General features: G+C 43.4%; 1 protein-coding gene across 1 annotated transcript in view; it reads right to left on the bottom strand.

Annotated features, from left to right (window-relative positions):
* The window catches only part of LOC122814435 (zinc finger protein 160-like), a 100,709-nt gene that overhangs the window by 71,499 nt on the left and 3,611 nt on the right, over window positions 1–25,599 (bottom strand).

The raw sequence follows: 25,599 nt of genomic DNA, 5'->3' as shown, positions 1-25,599 counted from the left end.
GTTAGGGAAGAATGTTGGCAAATGGATGGATTGGTTTAGAGCCACACTGGATACCACCTTAAGCATAAAGGATGGGTTAGTCCTGAGGGAAACCCTGCCAGCATGGAAAATATTGAAGGGCTCCACCGCCCTGAGTGCCTGTAACTCCGACACTCTTCTAGCTGAAGTTATGGCTAAAAGCAAGGCTGTTTTCCAAGGGAGGGATTTTAACTCTGCTGAAGCTTCAGGTTCAAAAGGGGGAAGCGTGAGCTTTTCCAGTACAAAGTTAAGGTCCCAGTCAGGGGTGGGTGCTCTCCTAGGGGTGCCTTAAGTTGTTAGCCCCTCTCAGGAACTGTTTGAGAGGGTGAGAAAATAGAGGTGGTTCAGTAGTATAATGAGCTGAGATGGCAGAGCCATGAATCTTTACAAACGAGCTGGATAAGTGCAAACACAACGAACAGCAAACAAGTGAAAGTAAGTCCAAAAGTCCGAGGTAGAACGTTTTAAACGTAAAAATGTTCATTTACAACTTGAAAAGCTTTTTGTCACCAAAAATATGGTAACTTCCTCAGAAGTAAATACCCAGTTAGTGCAACAGTTTTAAAATGCACAGCACCATGCGGCACATGCTAAAATGAACCAATCAATGAAATATTTAATTTAAAGAAAAAGTCCATATTAAAATCAATGTGTCACATTAGTAACAATATAAATCACTGTGCAGCCCACTCAAATGTCTAAAATAAAAACTTGTTGGTAGAATGGGTAAAGTAAGGACACCCTACTATATATTTGTAAAGGTGTATTTATATATAGTATTCCTATTATGTATAAAAACCAGCTTATATAAAAAATCAAGTTTAAACTTATACAATGCTTACAGTTTTAACTAGAAGTGTCCATCACCTAGTTAAACTTTTTAATTTTAACAAACAAGAAATATTGCAAGCTTCATTTAAACCAGGGTAATAAAAAGCATTTAAACTCAATTGCCATTCAAACTCACGCTCTTCAAGTAATAATGCTGAAGGACCTCCTCTAATGTCAGGCAAGACCTGGTCAATAGCTTTAAAACTAAACTTGTGACCACCACATAAATTAGAATGCTTAGCTAATGCGTTTTCACATTTATTTTTATCTATGGCATAAATATGCTCATAGATTCTCTCCTGGAACTTACGATCCGTTTTACCTACGTAAAACGTCGTGCAGTTCATGCACATAGCAATATATATATCACTGCCTTAGACTCACAGTTAAGTTTGTGATTAAGGTTAAATTTAAATTAAATTTCCTATTGTTACCAATACAAAAATAATTGCCTGTCTTGATGCATCTACACATCCTGCATGCTCCACAAGTTCGTTGTGTAGAGCCATGAATCTTAATGGAGAAGGATAGGCTTCTGTGGAGTAGCTCTGCTAGGTAATCGAAGATTAGAGGTAAGGAGAGCACTGTTGTGTCCTTCCCTTGAGAATGATTCCAAGAACAATATCGTTTCCACTTTTCAGCATAGGATTTCCTAATACAAGGCCTTCTGGCTTCAAGAATGACATCTAGCATCTGTTTGCTGAGGGTTTCTGGAGGTTTATTCAATAGATAAGCCAGGCTGCAAGGTTTAGGGATTGCAACTGTGGATGCAAAATCTGTCCCTCCTGTTGAGACAGCAGGGTATGAGTCTGGTGAAGGTGCCAGGGTGGCACTGTTGTCAGACTGCACAATAGTGGGTACCAGTGCTGGTGTGGCCAGTCTGGGGCAATAAGAATTGCCCTTGGCCTGTCCTGTTTTATCTTGAGTAGTACTTTTGAGAGGAGGGGCAGAGGGGGAAGGCATAAATTGAGAGGTTTTCCCATTGAAAGGATAGGGCATCCACCTTCCAGGCCCTGCTGTGAGGGTTCCTGGTGCAGAATTTGCTCAACTGGTGGTTCCCTGGGAATGCAAACAGGTCCACCTCCGGTGTCCCCCCACCTCTGGATCAGAAGGTTGAAGGTGTTGGGCTCCAACTTCCACTCGTGTGGGTCTAGGATATTTCTGCTCAAGTCTGCCAGTGAATTTTGTTTGCCTGGCAGGAATTGAGCTTGTAGATGCACTTGGTTGCTCAAGGCTGTGTTCCACAGAGCCATGGCTAAAGTACAGTTTTGTACATACCATAAATGTAGATGTTCGAGTGTTCACACTGCTGCAGTCATTACACTTGGGTTATCCTGCCGTCAGGCAGTCCCGCAGTCGGCCAGTGTTCCAAAGTCTTGGTCCGGCATCGGTTGCTGTCGCTTCCTCCCTGATGTCAGTGTGCCAGGGGTATATAAGATGCATCCAATGCCATTTTCTTCAGTTTTTCTTGTCCCAGATGTCCGGCGCCCCCAAGTAGGTAGGCAATACAAATTGCTAATAAAAAATATTTATATAAAATAAAAACAATATCTTCAGTTACCAGAAAATACACCACAAAGGTTGTATAGGATAGAAAGGTACAGATAAGTCTAGCTAGCACAGAGGGGATGGAGGGAGGGTAACCTGGACTGCAGCAGTGTGAACACTCAAACATCTACATTTATGGTAGGTACAAAACTGTACTATGTTCATCGTGTTACACTGCTGCAGTCATTACACTTGGGTAGAATCCCAAAGCTAAGGTAGGGTGGCTGGTCTATAAATTGTTAGGATTGGCTATGAGGCCCTGCAGAACTGCAGTGGCAAATCCTGCTCTGGATTTAGAGTAAAGAGGCAAGTGGTAATGCTTGGTAAAGGTGTGCACTGAACTCCAAGTTGCAGCCTCCAAAATTTCCTTGGTAGGTACTCCTCTGAGAAAGGCTGTTGAAGTGGCTGTTGCCGTGGTGGAATGTGGCCTAATGTTATTAGGGACTGATTTTCCATGCTGTGTGTAGCAGTAACGAATACAGTGTCCTATCCATTTGGAGATAGTCTGTTTTGAGATAGCCTTGCCCTGTGATCCTGCAGCATATGCTTCAAACAGTTGCTCAGTTTTCCTGAAAGCTTTTGTTTTGTCCAAGTAGAAGCGTAGCTGCCTGTGTATGTCCAAAGAGTGCAGAAGTTTCTCCCCTTTATTCTGGGGGTTTGGATAAAAAGTTGGCAAATGGATGGTTTGGTTAAAAGCCACACTGGATACCACCTTTGGCATAAAGGTAGGGTTTGTCCTTAAAGAAACCCTGTCCTGATGAAAAATTATTAAAGGTTCCACTGTCATTAATGCCTGTAGCTCAGGGACTCTTCATGCTGAAGTTACTGCCAGGAGCAGAGCTGTTTTCCATGATAAAAATTTTAGATTGGCTGTATTGGCTGGCTCAAAAGGTGTCAGGGTCAATTTTTCCAAAACGAAATTGAGGTCCCAAGTTGGTGTTGGTGCTCTCCGGGGTGGTCTTATGTTTTTAGCCCCTCTGAGGTACTGCTTTAGCAAGGGCTGAGAGAATAAAGGAGGATCCGTGTTGTAATGTGCTGAAATGTCTGAGGCGTGGATCTTAATTGATGAGAAGGATAGGCCTTTGTCCAGCATCTCAGTTAAGCATTGTAAAATCTGAGGAATGTTTGGGACAAGAGGGTCAAGGCTTTGAGCCTGGTTCCAGGCGCAGAATCTCTTCCATTTTTCTGAGTAAGCTTTCCTAATGCTAGGCCTTTTGGCTTCCAAAATGACATCCATAACAGCTTTAGAGAGAGTTGTTGCCTGTTTGACTAATGAATCTGCCATGCAGCCAGGTTTAGGGTTTTGAGCTGACCGTGCATGATCTGATTGTTTTGTTGAGTCAGAAGGTGTGGAATTTGAGGCAAAATCCATGGTGGGCCTTGAGTTAGGTTCTTTAAGATTGGGTACCAGTGCTGGCGTGGCCAGTGTGGAGCAATCAGGATCACCTGTGGTTTTTCTTGTCTGGCTTTTAGGAGTACCTTTGAAAGGAGAGGCAGTGGTGGGAAGGCATAAACTTTTAGGTTTTTCCAGCTGAATGAGAGAGCATCCACTTTCCATGCTTGTGTGTGATAAGTCCTTGTGCAGAATTTTTGTAGTTGGCAATTCAGTGGGGAGGCAAAAAGATCTATGTCTGGGCATCCCCATTTTTGCGTTACCATGCTGAAGATTTATGAATTCAATTTCCATTTGTGAGGGTCCATGATATTTCTGCTTAGATCGTCTGCCAGAGTATTTTTCTTTCCTGGCAGGAATTGTGCTTGCACATGAACTTGATACGTTAGGGCTGTGTTCCACAAGGTCATGGCTTGCCTGCATAGGGGATAAGAATGAGTGCCCCCTTGCTTGTTTATGTACCACATTACCGTGGTGTTGTCTGTCTTTAATAATAATTGTCCTGGATGCAGAAGGTCCTTGAAAGCTGTTAGGGCATTTTGAACAGCTAACATCTCTTTTTCATTGATGTGAAGATGCATTTGGTCTGTGGTCCACTTGCCCTGAATGCATTTTCCTGCCATGTGTGCTCCCCAGGCGTAATCCGAAGCATCTGTTGTTAGAGTCTGCCTGGCTGCGGGTAAAGTAAAAGGCTGACCCTTGTTTAGGTGACATGCCTGTGCCCACCATCGAAACTCCTGTTGTAGGCAGGGAATCATTGGTATTACTGCTTCTAAACTGTGAGAGTGTGGAATCCAAACACTTTTTAGGTACCATTGTAATTTCCTCATATGCAGTCTGCCATATGGTATTAGTAGTATGCAGGATGTCATGAATCCCAGGGCCTGCAGAATTTTTCTTACAGGGAGATGGGACTTTTTTGCCAGTAATTGAAAATATTGAGTTAGTTGCACTTGTTTGTCTGGCGTGAGATAAGCCATCTGGGCCGTTGTATTTAAGCTGGCACCCAGGAATGTAATCTCTTGTGAGGGCACTAGTTTTGACTTATTTTCGTTTACTCTGTACCCTAGAGAAGTTAGCAACTTTTTTACAAATGACAGATGCTTTAGAAGAATGTCCTTTGTCTCTGCTTGAGTGAGGCAGTCGTCCAGGTATGGATATATTTGAATTCCTTTTTGTCTGTAAAATGCAATTACTGGTGCCAGGCACTTTGTAAAGACCATGGGCACAGTAGATAAGCCAAAGGGCAGTGCAGAGAATTGGTAGTGCTTTGTACCAGCTTTGAATCTGAGGTATCTTCTGCAATTTTGTCTGATAGGGAGATGCAGGTATGCCTCTTTGAGGTCCAGAGTAACAAGCCAAGCCTTCTTGGCCAGCATGGGTAGAAGCAGCTGTAATGTCAACATTTTGAATTTCAGAATATCCAGGTAAGTACTTAGAGTTGAAAGGTCTAGTATGGGCCTCCAGGCCTTGTCCTTTCTGCGGACCAGGAAGAGTCTTGAGTAAAATCATTGTCCTTGTTCCTGTTGTGGTACTTTTTGAATAGCTCTCATGTCCAGGAGGGCTGAAATTTGTTTTTGTGCCTCTGCCCATTGATTTTGTGGCACGTCTGGCATTCCTTTTAGCCTTGGTAAAGTGTGAAAGTGGAACCTGTAACTTTGAGACACAATCTTCAGAACCCATTTGTCTTGGGTGATGGTTTGCCAGTTTTGAGAAAAAAATGCTAGTTTTCCCCCTAAGGGGGCTGCCAAAAGGGAAGTGCTTGGCGTACGAAGGGGGAAGTCATTGGGACGGTTTCCTGTAAGGTTGAGACTTGTCCTCACCTCCTTTTGGGGTTGAGGTGCCCCACTGTCGTCTGTTAGAGCCTTGGGGTTGACATCTGCCTCTTAGGCGTCTGTATCTGCCTCTCTGTGGCCTGTCTGACACTGGAAAGGACCAATTCTTTGTTGGCCAATTTCTGCTAAATCGAGGTGGCTCTACCTGTAAGAAATCCTTGACTGTTTGCATAGATTTAGCTTTATCCTCCATTTTCTTTAACACCTCTTCTGCCTTAACACCAATCAAGGTATCATGCTGTAAAGGAGCATCCAATAATTTTGCCTTAACATGATCAGGTAAACTCTGTTCTTTTAACCAAGCATGTCTTCGAATCACAGAACCTGTAACTGCGGCTCTACAAGAGGCCTCTAAAGAATCTAAACCACATTGCAGAGTATGTTTTCCCACCTGTTCAACTGCATGCAATAAATCCTGCATTTCTTTACAGTCGGGAGCGTCTGAGCTTGCAAGCATTTTCTGTTTTAACTGAGCCATTAAATGTTGTTGGTACTTAAGCATGTGAAACTGGCAATTTAAAGCCCTTACTGCTAAAGTTGCAGAAGTGTAAACTTTCTTCCCCCATCTATCCAAAGCTCTGGAATCTCTGTCAGAGGGTACTGGATTTTTTGCAATGGAAGCCTTAACCCCTTTTGGACCCTGGGAAATAGTTTCTGGATCAGCAGAAGGGTTTTTATAAAGAAACTTGTGAGAGTCAGGGATTCTATAATACCTATCTGGATTGGCTGGTGCAGGGGGCAAAGAATCAGGAGATAAGCTGGATTCAGAGAACACATCATCCACAATATCTAGCACAGGCGGAATAGCCAGGGGCCTGTGCTGAGGCAATAAAAGGAAATCCCTGAGCCTTTTCTTGGATTCTGAATAATCCTGACTTTCCCAATGGAAATGCTCCCTCATGGTATGTAAAGTTTCCCCAAAATAATAATCCTCAGGAGGAGAGGCTGAAGGAATAGATTCTTCAGCATCAGAGTCCTCATAGGGGGGTAGAGAGTATCCCTGGTCTGAAGAGGAATCAGAGGAAATGGAAACCTGATCAGAGGAATCATAGTCTGTATCCTGCCTAGGCCTTTTCTCAGGAGGGGGATGGGAACCCCTGATTAGAGTAATGAGGTATTCGGCCATTTTAAGCATCTGTTTCTTAGGCACGGAGGACTGTCCAGGAGAATGCTGTACTTGCTTCTTTGTCCTTAATGGCACTTTTGTCTTGGCTGTTGCTTTAATGGTAAGCTGTGAAGGTCTGAAAACACCCTCAGAAGCCGATGCCTGCTCAGCGGCTCTGGATCCATCTGAGGGATTAGTTTCCATAGGCCCAATACCTCGAGTTTCCAGTGGCCTAGTTGTCTCCACGTGGGAGTCGGAGGCGGCCTGTGGCTCTGAGGTAGCAGGTGTCAGGGGCTGCGAAAGCACCTCACTGAGAACCGGCGAACCGGTGACTGGCCTAGAAGAGGTTTTGTCGTCGGTTTTGGACCTCGGATGCCTGTCTTTATCCTTGTCTTTGCGTTTTTTCAGAATTGCGGTTGTCGGTTGATCCAACGGCATAGTATAATTGAACCTTCGGCCAAAGTAGTGCAAAGCAAAATCAAAACGTCGTTTTATAGTGCGTTTGTTAAATCTAGCACAAAACAGACAACTAGTGATGTCGTGATCAGGGCCTAGGCATGGAATACAGTAAGAGTGGAAGTCCTTATGAGGTATTTGCTTCCCACAAGAAATTAACTTTTTCTGACATCGGTCTGAGGCAAGAAAAAAGGTTTTCCCAATGGAGTACTTAGCTTTATTGAAGACTTTGGATCTGAAATTCGACTTCGAAAATCTCAGGAGTCGGCAGACCGGCACTTGCGAACTGCTTCTGCTTCGGGCACCGCGCGGCAAGAAAGACTGAAGAAAATGGCGTCGGATGCATCTTATACACCCCTGGCACACTGACGTCAGGGAAGAAGCAACAGCAACCAATGCCGGACCAAGACTTTGGAACTCTGGCCAACTGCGGGACCGCCTGATGGCAGGATAACCCAAGTGTAATGACTGCAGCAGTGTAACACGATGAACATCCTGCAGAGTGGGTAAGAATGGGTTTCCCCCTGCTTGTTTATGTACCACATAACTGTGGTGTTGTATGTTTTTATAAGCAGTTGTCCTGGAAGAATTAGGTACTTGAAGGCTGTCAGAGCATTCTGTACAGCTAGCATCTCTTTTTGATTGATGTGCAGGAGAATCTGAGTTGGGATCCAGTGGCCCTGGATGCATTCGCCTGCCATGTGAGCCCTGCATGCATAGTCTGATGGGTCTGTTGTCAGGGTTTTGGCAGCGAGGGGTTGAGTGAAAAGCATTCCCTTGTTGTGGTTGCATGCTTCTGCCCACCAAAGGAACTCTGCCCTTAGGCAAGGTATGACTGGAATGACTGTTTCCAGGTCCTGAGAATGCTGGCACCAAAGACTTGAGCACCACTGAAGTTTCCTCATATGCAGTCTTGCATATGGAATTAGCAGAGTACATGAGGCCATGATCCATAGGGCTTGCAGTATTTTTCTTGCAGATAGCTGGGTTCTGGTGACCATTTGTCTGAAGTAATTTTTCAGATAGACCTGTTTCTCTTAAGTGAGAAATGCCATCTGGGAAGTTGTGTCCAAGCTTGCTCCCGGGTATACAATCTTTTGACTGGGCACCAGTTGTGATTTCTTTTCATTGATAGTATACCAAATGATGAGAGAAGGCTTTTTACAAACGCCAGGTGCTGACGTAGCAATTCCTGTCTGTCTGCCTGTATCAGGCAGTTGTCCAAGTATGGGAAAATTTGGATACTTCTCTGCTTGCAGTATGCAATAGCTGAGCCAGGCACTTTGTGAATACTCTGGGTGAAGAAGATAAGCCAAAGGGAAGTGCAGAAAACTTATAGTGCATAGAGCCTGCCCTGAAGCGTAGATATTTTCTGAAGGACTCCCTTATGGGGATGTGCAGATAATCTTCTTTTAAATCTAGAGCGACTAAACAGGCATCCTTAGCTAGCATAGGGAGAAGCTGCTGCAGGGTAATCATCTTGAGGTTTGGGACCACCAGAAAGGTGTTGAGAGTTGATAGATCCAGGATTGGGCTCCAAGAGCCCTTTTTTCTGGGCACCAAGAAAAGTCTGGAGTAGAAACCCTGCCCCCTTTGCTCTAATGGAACAGGCTGAATATCTCTGATATTGAGCAGGGAAAGTACTTGCTTTTGAGCATCTGCCCAATGGTTTGGAGGAAGGTCTGGAAACCTACTTGGGGTTGGCAGTGTATGTTAGTAGAATCTGTACCCCGGGGATACAATGTTTAGGACCTATCTGTCCTGAGTAATGGACATCCAGTTTTTTGCATGAAGTGCAAGTTTTCCTTCTAGGGGCACAAGTAATTGGGCAGGGCTGGGAAAGACAATTGAAAAGTCACTGTAAACTTTTTCCAAAAAGGAAGCAGGTGGCTTAACACTCCCTGTTTTTGAGGTGGGGGCACTCCACTGTTTAGATCTCTGCATACACTGAGACTGTAGTCTGGGTGGCCTGTTCCCCCTGGGTTTGGTCTGAAAAGGCATGGACTGGGCAGGAAAGGACCAGTTTTTAGAAGACCAATGCCTACTGAATCTAGGTGGTTGCACTTGTAAGAACTCTAACAGGTTACATAGATTTAGCTTTTTCTTTTTAAGAACCTCTTCTGCTTTGGTGCCAAATAAACAGTCCTTATTTAAAGGAGTGTCTAGTAATCTGGATTTGGCATGATCTGGCAAGGTTTGTTCCTTCAACCAAGCATGCCTTCTCAGTACAGACCCAGTGACTGCAGCCCTGCAAGATGCTTCTAGGACATCAAAGCCACACTGCAAAGAATGCTTACTAACTTGGTTTGCAGAATGCATTAGCTCTTGTAAATCTTTATTTTCTGCACAATCTGGAAGCAACACCATTTTTGTTTAATTAGTTCCATAATATGCTGCTGGTACTTCAACATGTGAAACTGGCAATTCAGTGCCCCGATAGCAAGAGTTGCAGAGGTATATGCCTTCTTACCCCATCTGTCTAAAGCTCTGGAATCCCTGTCTGAAGGGGTAGGATTTTTGGCTGTAATAGCCTTAGTACCTTTAGGTCCCTGGGAAATGGTCTAAGGATCCACAGTAGGATTCTTGGAGAAATTTGTGGGAATCGGGTACTCTGTAGTACCTGTCAGGTTTCCTAGGGGCTGGGGGTAAAGTATCTGGAGTAAGACTGGATTCCATAAAAACATCATCTACAACATCCAGGACAGGGGGTATAGCTAGAGGCCTGTGCTGAGGCAGCTCTAAAAATTCTCTGAGTCTCTTTTTGGACTGAGGGTAGTCCTGGCATTCCCAGCGGAAATGCTCTCAAAGAATGCAAGGCTCCACCAAAAGAAAAATCCTCTGGAGAGGAGGCAGAGGGAATGGATTCCTCTGCATCTGAATCCTCATAGGTTGATAAGGGCATGTCCTGATAGTCATAAGGGTCAGAGACATCAGACTCCTGGTCTGTAGAATCAGAATGAAACACAATTCTTTGTCTCTTAGCAGGGGAAGGCTGGCTTCCCCTAATTAGGGTAAGAAGGTTTTCAGCCATTCTAAGCATTTGTTTTTGTGGCATGGGAGCTTGAGCATGCACTTTGGTCGTCTGTTTTCTAGGCATAGTGCGTACTCTGGGCTTCAGAAACTTGGTAGTTTTAGCTAAAAACAAAGTAGTCGGTTTAATTCGAACATCGGTAGGCCAGAATACACCCTCAGAAGCCGGTGCCTGCACAGCGACTCCGGACCCATCCAAAGGTAGAGACATCCACAGGTTCCATAGTCGAAGAAGCATCTAGTGGCATACCGGACTCCGAATGGGTCTCAGCAGAGGCCTGCGAATCTGTAGAAGCGGGCATCAGGGGCTGCAAAAATGCCTCACTGAGTACCGACAGACTGGCAACTAGCTTAACACAAGCGTCGTTGGCAGTTTTAGACATATGCGGTGTGTCTGTCTATCTTTACGTTTTTTTCAGTAGATCAGTTAGTTTGGATGGCTTATAGAAGCCATTTCAGAATACGGAGAACGAGAGCGAAAGAATTTAGTGACAAGGATAGCCTGATGATGAATGGTTCGGGCATTAAACAAGGCACAAAACTGACAGCGAGGGACATTGTGGTCTGGGCCTAAAGTGACGCAGTAAGAATGAAAATCTCTGTGAGGTATTTGCTTTCCACAGGCAAGGCAACTGTTAACTTTTTCTGACATCTGTTAGAGCAAGAAAAAAGGATCCCCAATGGGGTACTTAGCTTTAGAAGACTTCAGGATTACAATCCCGAAAACGAAAATTTCAGGTAGCGGCTGACTGGCACTTGTGAACTGCTTCTGCTTCGGGCTCCTCCTCAGCAAGAAAGACTGATGTAATGGCATTGGCTGCCTGTTTTATACCCCTGATGACCTGACGTCATGGAAGAAGCGACAGCATCCGACGCAGAAATCCTAAGACTATGGTAATCAGGCCAACTGAGGGCTACCTGCAGGCAGATAACCCAAGTGTGATGACTGCAACAGTGAAACATGAAGAACATCTACCTTGGTCAACAGCAGCCACTGACATATTTGAGTGGAACTATCAGCATTACTTAGTATTGGTAGACTCTTATTCAAACTAGTTTGAGATTGATTTACTGTTTAATCCACTACTACTGTTATTACTAAGTCCATAGGTAGGTACTAGGCTATCTGCCTGAGGGCATTTATAAGCCTAGCCAGAGTGTGTCAGCTTTCATCGCCCCATTGATTAATTAACTGAGCCTCTGTCAAGAAGAGCCAATTAAGTGATGATCCCAAGGGTGTATTTTCTGTTACCCATCCACTCGTCAAGGTTTCTCTTGAAGAGTGTTAGTGAGGGGCTCTGAAAATTGTAGTTAGGAATTTTGTTCCAAAGCATGGGAATTCTCTGTAACAAGAATCTATCCCTCCAGCATGTTCTATTTATTGTTGTGGTGAGGTTTAGATCACTAGAGCGTGTGGCTCGCAGTGACTTGGATTTCTTTAGGTGGAGCATGTCCATCAATTCTGAGTTGGACATGGCTTTGTAAGTCAGGCAGAGATCATCTCTGAGTAAGCGATATGCCACTCAGTACAGCTGGAGTTTTTCCAGTTGGGCTGCATAGGACATACGTTTGAGACCAGTAATCCTCTTAGTGAGGTACTTTTGTGGTCTTTCCAGCTGCTGGAAGTGTCTTGTGAGGTACATCCCAAACGGGGCATTGTACTCTATGATGGGTCTGATGAGTGACGAGTAGAGGGGCACTACAACATCTTTATTTCTAGATGTGAACCCTTTAGTAATTAGATGGGCTACATAGAAGGATTTCCTAACTACTTTGGCAATATGATTGTCAAAGGGGAGATTACTATCTACCTGGGTACCCAGATCTCTTATTACCTCTTCTGTATTAAGGGGGCTGCCACATATGTGGTAATTCATGGGTGTTTTGTTTTTCCCAAATGGGATGACTATGCATTTTTTGGCATTTAGCTTGAGACCATGACTTTGACACCAGGTGTCCGTCTCAGTAAGGCCCTTTTGGAGAATGTCCTTGTCAGCCAGAGAGTCAATTATGGCTCCCAGTTTGCAGTCATCGGCGACCTTGGTTAGCCATAGTCCTTCTGTGTTTGCCTGTACTTCTGAGAAGTATATGCCGAACAGTAGGGGTCCCAGGACCAAGCCTTGTGGGACACCACTTGTGACTGGTTTAGAGTCGGACCTGGAGCCCACTATTCTTACCGTGTGAGTTCTGTCTGTAAGCCAGTTGGCAACCCATCTCGTGACGTAGGGGTTTATGTTCAGGTTGGTGAGTTTTTCTATAATTCACGAGTGGGGAATGGTGTCAAAAGCCTTGTTGAGGTCAAGGTAGGCTGTGTGAACTACCTTCCCCTCATCTATGGCCTTGGTGACTGTCTCGAAGAAGTCAACCAGGTTTAATAGGCATGATCTGCCCTTAAAGCCGAACTGGGTCAGGTCAAGTGTTTGGTGGTTCCCAATGTCTTTGTTAATGAGTTACATGATGATGTGCTCCATAGCCTTGCAGACCAGGCTAGTCAGGCTTATGAGTCAATAGTTACCAGGGTCAGTTGTGGCCCCTCCTTTGTGGAGCAGAATAACTGTTGCTGTGTGCCATTCTATGGGCACGTAGCCTATGGAGAGGTTGAGGATGAACAGTGTGTTTAGGTGTGGGGTTAGTTCATTCTGTAGTTCATGCAAGATGCAGCTGGGACACCATCTGGCCCCACTGACACTGTGCTTTTGGCTTTTGAAAAGGCTGTTTTCACCTGTGCGACTGTGATTTCCGGGACACTACACTTTTTCGGTATTGTTGTGGGCCCTTTTGGGGGTGAGAGGGGGGTGAAGTTTGCACTGAATCTGCCAGGATGTTGGCAATATCAGTGGGTTCAGTATATTTTGTGCTATTTTGCACTAGCTCAGAGCACATCTGTGAGTTGCCACTTAGATTATTGACATAGCTAAAGAAGGCTTTGTGGTTATCTTTTGAATCCTTGGCTATTTTTTCTTTCGAAGTTAGCCTTGGAGGATTTTATGAGGGACCTTAGTTTCTTACTGATACTGATCAGGGATGTCTTTCCTTCTTGGGATTTGCTGTTTTTCGGAACTAGTTTCCTCCTCCTATTGTATAGCCAGTTTATGGCAGGGGTCCACCAGACTGGTTTCCTTCTTCTAGGGGAGTGAGTCTTGGTTTTGCTAGGGATGGCACAATCCATGTATCCTTGTAGGTGCTCATAGAGTGCATTTGTAAAGGTTCCTGCATCTTGGACACTTTTATCCTTTAGCGTGGGGGCTGTGAAACTTACCACCTCTGTCTTAAGTTGAAATTTGCTATAGAAAAGTTTTTCACTGTAGTTTCCTTGGTTGGAGGTTGTGGTGTGTTGTGGACATCCAGAGTGATTAGTTTATGGTCTGATCGAACCAATGACGGGTTGACCTCTGGTGTGGAACATCTGTCGCCCATGTTGGTGATGACCAGGTCCAATATGTTTTCACCTCTGGTAGAGGAGTTTACCAGCTGATCCAGGGCATTTGAGTTGATAAATTCCAGGAAGCGCTGGACCTTGGAGTTTGTACTGGAGAAGTTTTCCCAGTTAACGGTAGGGTAATTGAAATCCCCCAATATCAGGGTGTTCGGTAGGACCTTCATGTTTTCCAGGGTCTCCAGAAAGGCGGAGTGGTGGTCCTGGGTCATGGAGGGTGATCTGTAGCAGGCCACAATTTGCATTGCAGATTTGTCTGATGTTAGTTGCATATGGATGATCTCGGAGGTATCATGCTGCACCACTAACCTGGAGGTGTAGGTATCCTTGATGAATATGGATACAACCCCTCCTTTTTGTGTTTCGTTCCATGTTCTGTGGCCAAAATGTTTGGTATGAGTTGTAGCCTGGTAGTGCTGGGGTGCTCTGTGGAGCCTTGAACCAGGTTTCAGTTACTGCACAGATGTCTATGTTCTCCATATAGAGGAGTGCTTCGAGTGCATGCATTTTGAGATTTAAACTCCTGGCATTGAGTAGCATAACCCTCATTTTTTTTATTTGTGCTGTTTACGGAGGTGGGTTTGCCTTTTGAGCCTTGCCTAAAAAAGGCACTATGGGGGCAGCAAGAGCCTTGGCCAGTATTCAAAAGCCTAGGGGTGACGGGTGCAAGCCATCTCTTGTGAAGCAACGAGGCCTGTCGAGCATGTCGTCCCAGGCTGACAGACACTGGATCCCCTTTGAATGACACCAGAAGCTTAGCCAATTGTTGAAATTGATCATTTTTTCTTTATACTGTGGTATCATTCTTGGTGAGGGCAGGATGCTACTCAGGGTCAGGGTCATACCCGCCTGGGCTACATGATCAGAGAGCTCTTCCATGTCTCTTTTCATGTAGTCCAGGTAGGTAAGTCTCAGGTCATTCACACCAACATGAACAATAACACAATCATATTTGTACTTGTTCTGGAGTGACCAGAGTGCTTGTGTTATGTGGTGGATTCTGGCTCCAGACAGGCAGCTAACAGTAACCTTCTCCTTGTCCAGCCTAGTGAGTGGGACGTCAGTGTGCCTGACTATAGAGTCACCTTATTACTAGTGTGTTAGGTATGTTATTTAGCCTTAAGGGCTGTGATTGTGCGGCACACCGATTTTGTGTTTTATGTGTTGTCTGGTTTGTGATGGGAGGTGCAGGTGTTTTGGGTGTCTGCTTTGGAGGTCTGTGATGCTTTTGCAGGTTTTTATTTAGAGCCTCCGAGTATGATTTTGTGTATTTATGTGTATTTTTTGCCAGTGCTGGTTTAGTATGTCTATGTGAGTCTGGAGGTGTGGTGCAAGTGTTACCCTTCACCTCATGACTGTCTGTTCCAGTCTTGGGTGGAGAGAGCTTAGCCTCCAATTTAGCTATATAATTGCATCTCTCGCATATGTTAATTTTTTTGTGGTAGGAGGAGAGGGTTGTCTGTGTACATGAGGCAGTTGTAACATTGCCTCAGGATACCCAGGTTCACCAGCTGGACTGGAGAGTATAACTGAAATTGCCCTTTGGTCATGTCTGAATAGTAGTGTGAGCTGCTTAGTCTCTTGGTTGGTGAGGGGTGAATAATGAGTCTTGCCCTGTTGGGCAATCAAGTATCGGGGTATATTCGTGCTTGCTATTAGGTCTGAGCAAGTGCTGGACTGTAGGATGCTTTTTAAGTGCTTAGGTTGAGAGTTAGACTACTTTCAAGGGAAAAACTGAAGAGGAGACTTGGTGGAGCCGGGATAAATTTAGCCCTAGCTAACTGGTGCTGCCCAGACGTGCAAAACCGTGCAAACATGGTTTTTACTGCAGGGAAATGAAAGAGATATAAATTAGCACTAAATGGCCCACAAACTACTAACTTCTGGGCTGGAACCACTCCTCCATGGACCGATAGCTGCTCAAAGCTCCCTCTCTCACAGGTGAACACAGAAACCTCCCTCTATCCAAGTAAGGTATGGGAAACTCAGAAAATTGTAACAGCCCTGAATTCAGCGCTAGCCTGAAAACTTGACTATACTAGCTTAGAAAGGTGGGAAACGAGGACAAATTTTTTTTTTTTAAAGATAAGGCAAAAACAGTAAAAAAATACACTTAAAACAGCTTTAGATGACTACAAGCAATCAGAAATGCCTTTTAAACAAATTATCCAATTAACCAGTAAAATAAATCTCAAAATTGAGCCCTGTTCCTGTAGTCTTCAATCAGACAAGTTCTAACTGCACAATCCTGCCACTGGGGTGCAGGGGAACCTTCTCCAAAAAAGAAGGCCCGGATTAGTGCTCAAGTTATACAAACAAAGCTAGATTCAGCAGGCCTGGGTCTAGTCTATGCTACAAGCAAACAAGGCGCACCAATTTCAGTAAGAAACAGTTCAAACAGCAGGCACTATAAGCCTTTAACCAGAAATTCCCAGCTCAGAAGGGCAGAGTCCAGCTTCTCCTCTCACAAGAGTGCAGACCACGAACCTTCTTAATGTAAAATAACTGGCCTGAAGCCCAAGTGCTTAAACCAGAACTAATACACTTTTAGAATAACAAGACACTGAGCCTTCAGTCAGCAGTTCCCAACTTAGAAGGATGTAAGCTACCTGTCCTGCCACAACAGTGCAGACCACAAACCTTCTTAATGCAAAACAACTGGTCTGAAGCCCAAGTGCTTAAACCAAAAGGCTTAGAATGATAGCTACACTTTAATCAGGTTACTACCAAGCAGTAATAAATTCAATTGAATACTGTTAAGGAGGCCTGGATTAGTGCTCAAGTTATGCAAACAAAGCTAGATTCAGCAGGCCTGGATCTAGTCTATGCTACAGCAAACAAGGAGCACCAATTTCAGTAAGAAACAGTTCAAATATGCAGGCACTATAAGCCTTTAACCAGAAATTCCCAGCTCAGAAGGGCAGAGTCCAGCCTCTCCTCCAACAAGAGTGCAGACCACGAACCTTCTTAATGTAAAATAATTGGCCTGAAGCCCAAGTACTTAAAGTTGAAATATAATTTCTGAGTCCGTGTTAGTCCACACAAAGTTATTTCTGACAATGATACTCAATTTACTAGTCGGTTGTTTCAGAAATTTGCAAGAGTGGGACTCTGTACAGGTTACTAGTAGTCCAGAATTTCACAGTCAAATGGACGAGCTGAACGTGCAGTGCAGAGGGCAATGCAATTACTTGAAAGGTCAAAGCTTAATAATAGCGATGTCTTTTTGAATTTACTTAATCTCAGAAACATACCCCGTGATGATATACTTAGCTCGCCTGCTCAGAGACTTCTATCCAAACAAACTAGAACAACACTGCCTATTAGTTCCAGTTTATTGAGGCCTAAAGCTGAAAACAACAGAACCATCAGAGTCCAATTATTCAGAAAGCATTCTTTCTAGAAGTCCAGATAAATTGAGCAGATTTCTTCATCCATTGAAAGGAGGAGAGATAGTGAGGACACAAATGGTGAAAGGTTATGACCGGATTGGTCAAGTAACAGGTATACATACAGAGCAGAGATCCTACTTTGTAGAATCTGAGGGCGTGGAGTACAGGAGAAATCGCAGACGTCTTCTTGCTGTACCAGAATCATTATCTCAGCACTGCTCCTGCAATACAGACTTTAGATCTCAGAGCAATCCAAACAATGTTCCTGTTCCAGAACATGTCTTACCTTCTACTACTATTCCTGAGGATGTTCCTGATATCGCTAAGGTTGAACATTCAGCAGAGAAAGTTCCAGTTGCTAAGTCTAATTCTCAGTTTTATATTACATGATTTGGTCATACTTCCAGACCTAGTGTGAAATACACAGTGACCTGGACATAACTATACAGTACATATGTACCTAGCTCTGTATAATTGCATGAAGAAGTATTTGTATTGTTTTTATGTCAACTGATATTCTCAGCATTGCATTATCTACTTCTCAATGAGGGACGCTGTAGAATAGTGTGTGTGTGCTGTATCTTTAAGAAGCATTTCAAAGACTGACTGTGCATATATAAATAGAAAGCATGTGCTATACTCATTGCCATTTTGAAAAGTGCAGCCACAGAGTGGGCATGTATGAATGAATGTAGCTAATTTGTACATAAGTTACCCAAGTTAAAGTTAATAAGCTTCAATCGTAATGTGTTTGTACATAATAAAGCAGCTTGAACAGAACCCACAAAGACTTGTCTATTACATCCTGACTAGACAAGCAACAACTATTTACACTGTTTATACAATATACATTTTTATGGTTCATTTGGTTTATTTGAAGTAATTTTATTTTTAAAATTATGTCAGACATTATGAACTTTATTATTGTGGGGTGAATTGTCATGTGGTTGTAGACAAGTCTAAATGTGTGAAAACTCATTAAACAGCAGTTTTGAGAAAGTCCACACTTCATTTACAAAGGATGCGGGTGCTTAAGTGCTTTTTTATCATATATTACATGTTGTTCTTGTGAAGAACTGGGGACATTCCATATCATTCTGGAATTCTTGTTGCCCTTCTAGCTTGTTCTCTGGTTATCTGGTAGCTTTTTTTATGCACTGAATGGTTATGAACTATGGAGCAGTCTACTACTGAGGCAACAGTGGTACAAGTGGATAGCACTGTCTCCTCACAGCAAGAGGTTCCCCAGTGTGATTCTTGGCTAGGATGCCTTGCGTGTGGAGTCTGCATGTCCTCAGTGTTCTTGTGGGTTTCCTCCAGGTGCACCAGTTTCTTCCCACATTCCAAAGACATGCAGTGGGTGGACTGGACACTCTAAATTGGCCATAGATGCGAGTGCATGGTGTGGAAGAACCACAGTGACACAGCTAGTCATGCGGCAGTGTAAACCTTGGCTCTAGATGATTGTCACTGCTGAAGTGACACTCTGAACCCATGTGCAGAAATGGGGAAAAAGGGCATGTGGATGGAATTTTTTTTTTCTTCTTAAATTGATCAGTAGTGCCCTGGAGAAAGTGAACTTACTGAACTACCTCTTATTTAATTTCTCCAGGTCACTTTGGTTTCCAATACTATGACAGGAAGGGACCCCATCCCCAAGTCAAAATATGATTAAAGTTCATGAAAATAATATTGTTTCATTCTTTGGCGTCAGCCAAAAGTGCTCTTCACAGCACCGACAATGTGCTCAGTAATGACTCCTTCTGCAATTTGTATAGAGTTGCATGTATTGATAGTGTATTTAAATACGATTGTAGATTCTCTTTTATAACGTCAGTTGCTCCTACTACTATTGGAACTATGTGGGTATCTTTCTTCCTCATTGCTCTCATTTCTGCTTGCAAATCCTGATATTTTATGACTTAATTTCTCTCTGTACGCAGGACACTGTAAGTCACTGGGCATGGCGATTTCAATGATCAATGGTACTTTTGTCTTCTTTTCCTGAACCACTATATCCGATTTTCTATCATCTATCTTTTGAATTGTGAGCAATAGATGATCCCATGTGCTGTAGACTTCATCATTTTCTGTGATGCTTTGTGGCTCATGTTTCCAATGTTTTTCAGCCACCTCAGTACCATAATGTTTGCACAATCCCCAGTGCAACAGTCTCACCACATTATTATGCCTTTCAGTATACAGTCCTTCTGCCATTAGTATGTCACAACCAGCAACAAGGTGTGCAACTGTTTCCAATTCTGTTTTACAAAACCTACATTTGTCTGTTTCTCCCACATGTTCAATGGACTTTGTAAACCAACATGTCCATAGCCCACTATATTGGGCCACCAATATTCATTTCTTGGTTTGAATTCACCTCTCCTTAACCATGCCTGCATTTGTTCCTGATCAACATGAGGTTCTTCCAAAAGTTTTCTATACTTGCAAGTATATTTATCCATTTGTATGTTTCTTGCCTTTTCATCTGGTCCTTCACCTTATATTCTTTCATTTTTTGGCACATTCAGTTGCTGCCTGGTTTTTATCCACTTGTGGTTTGATTTCCATTCCTGCTTGACGCTGATATGCTTCTGCTAGCCTAAGCAGGGAAGTCATCTTAGATTTATTCTCCTCATGTTTCAAAACTTTCACTACATTTGGGTCTTGTGAGGTCAGCAGATATGTGTGGAGTCCCACAATTGCAGATCTATACATGTAATCAATTTCAAGGAGGTCCATCTTTCCTTTGGAATGGGGATTATATAATCTTGGTATGCATTGATTTTTATAAATCATTTGGTGGGCATAATTCCTTCTTGTTCATAGGTTGATACTAGGTTATCAGCCCTAGGGCCTATACAAGCCTAGCCATAACAATTCCCTGGCTATTTCTTCCCACACTATTTACTTCCCTGGACCCCTGTCTAGCACGGTGACTGACGTGATCCCCGGGGTGAATTTCCTTTCTCCCATCCAATCATCAAGGTTCCTTTTGAAGAGGGCCAAAGTGGCACTCTGCTTGACATGTATGGGCAATCTATTCCAGAGTCTGGGGAGTCTCTGGGTCAGGAATCTATTCCTCCAGCATGTTTTGTTTATTGCGATGACACGATTTAGATCCCTAGAGCATGTGGCTCTGAGGGATTGGGATTTCTTTAAGTGTAGCATGTCCAACAGTTCTGGGTTTGACATGGCCTTATATGTTAAGCAGAGATCGCCTCTGAGTAGACGATATGCGACAAGAGTATAGCTGAAGTTTTTTAAGGTGGTCAGTGTAGGGCATCTGCTTTAGGCCTGTGATTCTTTTAGTGAGGTATTTCTGCGGCCTTTCCAGTTGTTGCAGATGTCTTGAGAGGTACATACCAAACGAGGCGTTGTATTCTATAATGGGTCTAATAAGGAATGAGTACAGTGGGACAATGACCTCCTTTTTTCTGGATGAAAAGCCCTTAGTGATGAGGTGTGCCACATAGAAGGATTTCCTGACTGTTGTGGCGATGTGGTTATCGAAGGCGAGACCACTGTCCACCTGTGTCCCCAAGTCTCTTATCATACTTTCGGTGTTTAGTGTACTGCCACCTATGTGGCAATTCACAGGTACATGTTTTTTCCCAAAGGGGATAACTATACATTTCTTGACATTGAGCTTGAGCCCATGGCTCTGGCACCAAGCATCTGTTTCTATAAGGCTCTTTTGTAGACTATCCACATCATTTGGGGATTCAATAATGGCCCCCAGTTTGCAGTCATCTGCAAACTTTGCTAGCCAAAGTCCCTTAGTGTTGGCCTGTACTTTAGAGAAGTAGATGCCAAACAAGAGCGGTCCCAGGACTGAACATTGAGGTACTCCACTTGTCCCTTGTCTGGAGCTGGATTTGGAGTCGGCTACTTTTACAGTGTGGGTTCCATCAGTAAGCCAGTTAGCAAACCATTGGGTGATGTAGGGATTAATGCCCTGCTTAGTACATTTATCTAGGATTCCAGAGTGGGGGATGGTGTCAAAGGCCTTGGCAAGGTCTAGATAGGCTGTGTGGACCACCTTACCCTTGTCCATGGCTCTTGAGACTGATTCGAAGAAGTCAATCAGGTTCAGAAGGCAAGATCGGCCCTTCACAAACCTAAACTGGGTGGGATCCAGTGTTTTAAGGTTGCCAAGTTCTTTGTTTATAAGTTCCATGATAATACGCTCCATGGCCTTGCAGATAAGGCTCATCAGACTGATGGGATGGTAGCTTCTGGGATCCAAGATGAATCCCCCCTTGTGGAGTGGGATAACTGTAGCTCTGCGCCACTCAGTGGGCATGAAACCTGAGGTGAGGCTATGATTAAACATGACACTTAGGTGAGGTGCCAGTTCATATTGTATTTCATGTAGTACACAGCCCGGGATGTCATCTGGTCCCATGGATGCTGTATTCTTAGCTTTGGAGAGTGCGTTTTTTTTCCTCTGTGGCCATTACCAGAATTTGGCAATCTTCCAGTATTGAGATGGGCCATTTAGGGGGTGAGACGGGGGTGAAGTTGGCACTGAATCTATCTGCCAGGATATTGGCAATATCCTTGGGATCAGTATATTTAATGCCATTCTGTTTTAGCTCAGAGCAGATCTGATCATTGCCATTTAGATTCTTGACATAGTTATAGAATGCCTTGTGGTTGTCTTTGGAATCTTTGGCAATTTTATTTTTATAACTAGCTTTGGAGGATTTTATTACGGATCTCAGTTTCTTACTGAGGCTGGTAAGGGAGTTTTTTGCATCCTGGGATTTTCCTCTTTTCTGAAACAATTTCTTCCTTTTGTTGTAAAGTTTGTTTATGGCAGAGGACCACCAGATTGGCTTCCTTTTTTTGGATGAGAGCATCTTGGTTCTATTTGGGATGGCACAATTCATGCATGAATGGATGTACTTGTACAGTGCCTTAGTGTAGGATTCAGCAGGTGAACTTTCAGTTCCTGTCTGCATGGGTGTCATGAAGTTTGTCACTTCTGACTTGAGTAGCAAGAAGTTGGCTTTGGAGAAGTTTTTTTATGGAGGTTTCCTTAATGGGGGGTGGGGGTGGGATGTGGATGTTGAGGGTGATTAGCTTATGGTCAGACCTGATTAACAAGGGGGTGACTATTGCCCATGTTGGTAATGACCAGGTCTAGGATATTGGAGCCCCTGGTGGGACTATGGATTAGTTGATCCAGGGCGTTGGAATTTATGAATTCCAAGAAACGTTGGGCAAATGTGTTGGTACACAAGTAGTTTTCCCAGTTAATGGCAGGGTAGTTAAAATCACCCAGTATTAGGGTGCTTGGTTCCATCTTAATATTTTCCAGTATGTTTAGAAAGGTGTAGTGAGAATCTTGGGGCATGGTGGGGGATCTGTAGCAAGCTACAATTTGGATTGCAGTCTTACCTAGTGTTAGTTGCACCTGGAGAATTTCAGACGGATTGTGTTGTTGCGTTAGCCTGGTGGTGTGAATATCCTTGGTGAATATTGACACTCCTCCACCTTTAGTGTTTCGGTCCTGGTTTGGTGGCTGAAAAGTGTGGTAAGAGTTGTAGCCTGGTATTGCAGGGGTGCTCTCTGGAGCCTTGAACCAGGTCTCGGTTACTGCACAGATATTGATGTTCTCCATTTTTAGGAGTGCCTTGAGAGAGTGCATTTTGAGATTTAGACTTCTAGCATTAAGTAGCATTACCTTCAGATTTTGCATGCTTGTATCCATTACGGTGGTGGTTTTGTCCTTTGAACTTTGCCTAAAAAAGGCACTATAGGGGTGGTAAGAGCCTTAGCCAGTAACCTGAATCCCAGGAGCGACAGGTGCAGACCATCTCTGGCAAGTAGCGTGGTCCGTCGATCATGTCGTCCCAGGCAGACACTGGATCCCCTTTGAATGACACCAGAGGCTTATCCAATTGTTAAAGTCAATCATTTTGTCCTTATATTGGGGTATCATTCTGGGAGAAGGCAGGATGCTACTCAGGGCTAGGGTCATACCTGCCTGGGCCACATGATCCAAGAGCTCTTCCATGTCTCTTTTCATGTAGTCCAGGGAGGTACATCTCAAGTCATTCACTCCAACATGGACAATGACAGAGTCATATTTGTACTTGTTGTGGAGTGACTTGAGTGTATGCTTTATGTGGCGGATCCTGGCACCCGACAGGCAGCTGACTGTAATTTTCTCCTTGTTCAACCTGGTGAGTGGGACATCAGTGTGCTAGACTATAGAGTCACCTATGACTAAAGTGTTAGGTACGTTGTCTTGCCTTAGGGGCTGTTGCTGGGTGGCACACTGGTGTTGTGAGCTATGTGACACTTTGGTTGTGATTGGTGTTTGTTTGCGTTTCAGTTTCAGAGGTCCTTGCTGCTTTGGGCAGGTTACAGCTAAGGGCCTTCGCATATGTGGATTTAGTGTTGCTATGTGTGGGTGTTGGTGGTGTGGGTTTAGAAGGGCTATGTGTTGCTTGAGGTGTAGTGTGGGTATTAACCTTCTCTTGACTGTCTTGCACAATCTTGGATGGAGAGAGCTTTGCTTTCATTTTGGCTATGTAAGTGTATCTCTCACAAGTTGTAGTGTTGGGTGGTAGGAAGAGAGGGTTGCTGTGTACGAGGCAATTGCTGCATTGCCCCAGTATGCCCAGATTCACCAGGTGGACAGGAGAAATCACCAGAAGCTGACCCTTGGACATGCCTGGTTTGGTGCTTTTTTTTTTTGTAAAGTACAGGAGCTGTTTTCCCTTACCTTAGCAAGGTACTTTGCAATTATAGGCTGTTTAGTGTCTACAATTAATTTCTCCTTATTAACAAGGAGAGGTGAGTGCTTGCATCAGTTTAAGGCTTCCTAGTTCTTTACAGCAGGTATTAGAGCAAGTGCTAGTCACAGGGATGCTTAAAGGTAAGATGAAAAAAAATGCACACTGCAGTGTGCACTAGAAAAGTTAGATTGCGAAAGTAGGTAACTTAAGTTTTACCTGTCTAAAAAGTTAAGTTTTAGTGGAGAGTTACTGTTTTTAAAACAGCAAGATAGATTGAAAGGGGTGGTCACTTTTGTATTCTGGTACTATGGAATACAGTAGGATAGCCAATAAATTTAAATAGTTGAAGGGAAGTGATTTCAAAAATGATGATTTTTGTGATTACTCGCACAAGCCAGTGAAAGCAGGGAGGAAATGAGATATATGGTCAGATTAACATAAGGGGCAGGCAACTAGAAAGACAGTGGTATTTAACAAGACAACTGTAACTGCATGGAAAAAAATTTCTGCCCGACTCAGAAGAGACAGAGCTGTGGTCTCTTTTGAAGTTTTAATATGCAGTTAAAGCAGAATGCAAGTAAAACACAAGGTAAAGAAAAAAAACACAGTATTCAAAATATAAAAAGGCAATAAAGTAATACAAAATACAACAAATAAAAGCAAACTAACCTTTCCTTCACAACAAAGTGTAGCAGAGTCTGGATGAGCCTTTCTGGTAAAGCCAGAAAGTCTGCTGCCCCCCCAGGTTTACATGCTACTCTTCCTTTGTAAACTTCTTAGATTAATTTAGACATAGCTGTAAATTCCTTTTAATTTATGGTACTACCTTCCTCCTTCACCACTTGGCAGCATACACCCTGAAAAGTTCTGCAAAACACCTTTACACAGCCCTACAAAGTATAAACTGTTCACTTTTCTCTCTGTTCCTCACTTGAGAGTCTGTGGAATTAACTTTCACTTCTCGAGGCTTGATCTGATGAACTATAGTATTCTTTAACATTTTTTCTCTAGTCCAGTCACTACAAAGATATAACCCTCTCCCTGCCTTTACCTGTATTCTAGCTTCTGTTCACTGATTGTTTTCTCTGGGCCAGCTCTTCTCTTGGCTCTATATCCCTCCTCTCCCATCCCTTCTCCCTCCAACTTATCCCCTCCCCCTAAGGCAAGTTCCCACCTTAAAGTTATCATTATGACTATGCTTCCAGTGGCACCATTTTAAAAATACCAGGACTAAATCATGTCCTCTTGCCTCTGAGTTAGTCCTGCAGCCAGGTTGCTCGTCTTGCTTGCACTGTATTAATGTAACTCTTTTAATGTGTAACTGCTTCCGTTATTGTCATTTTACACTTGTGTTGGAAGATTGTTTATGTTTCTCTACTTTACTAAGTGTACTTTATAGGTTGCTGTTAGACCCAATTGGTTTACCACTGTTGTTGTTTGTACCATTTAGCTTAAATTGTCCTAATTGTGGTCTCTAGATGCTTAATATGCTTATAGATGCATAGTGTCTGCTAGTATTTTGCTTAGAATTATCCTTATCTAATCACTAGATGTTTGAACATAGTGGTTAGATTTGGAGCTATTACCATTTTGTGCCCATAACTGTAAATAGTTTTAGTCACTAGAAGCTGAATCACTTCTGTATCATTAGCGACTGCTTTAAGGTATACTTTCATTACATTTAGCCGTCGTATAGTTCACTAAGAACTAAATTCAAGGTTAGCATCTTAGTGACCACCATTATTTAGGTCAGAAGTGTACATATTGCGTTACTAGAAGCTAAACTACTGTTGGTTTCTTAGA

This window comes from Protopterus annectens, chromosome 10.part0 (genome assembly GCF_019279795.1).
Source record: "Protopterus annectens isolate FY-2018-M chromosome 10.part0, PAN1.0, whole genome shotgun sequence".
Lineage (NCBI taxonomy): Eukaryota > Metazoa > Chordata > Ceratodontiformes > Protopteridae > Protopterus > Protopterus annectens.
Note: the sequence above shows the minus strand (reverse complement) of the source record. Positions and strands in the feature narration are given on the sequence as shown.